The following is a 2,500-nucleotide window of genomic DNA, read 5'->3' on the forward strand; positions in this document are numbered from 1 at the left end:
GAGAGAGCGAGAGATATACTTAATATTTCTGAGAGCGGAGAGGAAGGAGAAGAATCCTCAGTCAAGTAAGAATCTAAAGGCATCCGACTCCGGCGAGAGACAAAGGCAGCAGACGGAGGAATGGAAGTCTTGCTCAGCGAAGTCTAGGCTTTTGTCTCGCGGCACTTTCTAGCGGCCGAACTTCGCTCTATTAAAAGGTGACGTCATCTCGCCGTCTGGGGTTGTTTGGGGGGGGGGGGAAGTATGCGTGATGCTGAGGTTGCAGATGCGAATGCACGCAATTTTTTTTTTTTTTTTTTTTTTTTTTTTTTTTTTTTTTTGGCTTTCTCTTCCTAGCTGTCGCTCTGTCTTATGTTGCCTTTTTTATCTATCATTCTCACTCTCTCTGTCTCTCTCTTCAGTTGCTCTCATCTCTTAAACTCTCTCCTCTTATCTTCACTCACTCACACTCAACCACACACAACCATAGCCCTTTCACAACCCCACCCCCAATTCACAACCAATAACTAACTCAAACACACATAACATACTAAATGCTTCAACTTTCTCCAATCTCTACGACTCTTCTCTTTTCACCTCTCTCTCTTCTTTCTCTCTCTCTCTCTCTACCTCTCTTCTCGTCATTTCTCTTTCTTTTCTCCTTCTCACTCACTTCCTTTCTCACTCTCTTCTTTCTTTAGCTCTCTATACTTTTTCAATCACTTCTCTTCTCTCTTATCTCTCTACTCTTTCTTTCTCTCTCTTCTCTCTCTCACTCTCTTCTCTCTATCTCTCCCTCTCTTTTTATTCTCTCTTTCTCTCTCTTCCTCTCCTCTCTAGCCTCTACTTTCTCCATACTCTCATTCTACACACTCTTATTCTCACTTCTCCTTCACTCTCACTCCCTTATCTCGCATCTTCTTCTCTCTCTCTCTCCACATTGCTCTCTCTTTCTCAATAACTCTCTCTACTATATTCTCTCTCTATTTTTTCTCTCTTACTCTTTCTCTTTGCTTTCCTATTTCTTTCTCCCTCTCTTCTCTCTCACTCTTCTATCCTCTCTCTTTCTCTTTCTCTCTCTCTCTCTCTCTCTCTATCTATCTATCTATCAATCTCTATCTCTCTCTCTATATATATATACGTCTCATAAAATAATGCATTACTGTATGTTTGTGTATAATACAAAGAACAGCCCCCAAGTATAACAATTTCGTATGCCACAGACACCGGACAATTTCGTATGCCAATGACACCGGAGCTCCAGGGAAGGATGTAAACAAGGTTAGTTGCCCTGTTGCCCAAGCTATTGCGGATATATTATCATGATGAAAATAATAATAATAATGGCAATAATGATAATAATGATAGGGATAATTATGGTGATAATGATGACGATGATGAGGATGGTAGAGATAAGAATGATGATTATGGTAATGATGATAATAATGACAATAAAAGTGATAATGATAATTAAGTAATAGTAATGATAATAATTATAATTATAATAACGATAATAATACTAATAATTATATTGGAAATAATACTTGATAATAATGAGGATAATGACATTAATGACTGTAATGATAATGACAATAATGACTGTAATGATAATGACAATAATGATGATAATTATATTGATAATAATGAGGATAATCATATCAACAATAATAACAATAATGATAATAACTGATAATGATAATAACGATAATGATAATAATATTAAAAAATAATGATCATGATGATATACCAAAGATAATTTTAAAAATACTGGTATTGGAAACGCAAATAATGATATCTATAATTTTAGTTATAGTGATGACAATAACAATTATATTAACAATGAATAAGACAATCACCAATACTATTATCACTATCTCTGTAATTATCATTATTACTATTATGGTTATTAGCATTATTATCACTGTCATTATCATTTTTATTGTTTTTTTTTACTCTTATTATTATCGTTTTTGTTATAATCTTTTTATTACTTTTATCATTATTCTCATTATTATTGCTATTATGTTTATTATCATTACTACTATTATCCAGTTATTAGTAATATCGACCTTACTTTTATTATCATGATCATTATCATTATCATTGTCATCTTTATCATTATCATTATTGTTATTAACATCAATATCAGTGAGTAATAATGATAGCAATTAATATATATTATATATATAGATAATATATATATAGATATATATATATATATATATATTAGATATATATTATATTTATTTTTGTTATATTATAGAGTAGCTATTTATATATATAAAAAAAAAAAAAAAATATATATATATATATATAAATAATTATATAGTTATATAATAAATTTAATATAATGCATATAAATATAGTATATATATATATATATAATATATTAATATATATATAGGGTATATATATATTTATATATATATAATATATATATAATATATATATATGATAGTTATATATATATATATATTATATATATATAGATATCTTGAATATATACATTATATACATATTT

This window comes from Penaeus japonicus, unplaced genomic scaffold (genome assembly GCF_977035675.1).
Source record: "Penaeus japonicus unplaced genomic scaffold, GWHDUDI00000001_assembly GWHDUDI00000025, whole genome shotgun sequence".
Classification (NCBI taxonomy): Eukaryota; Metazoa; Arthropoda; class Malacostraca; order Decapoda; family Penaeidae; genus Penaeus; species Penaeus japonicus.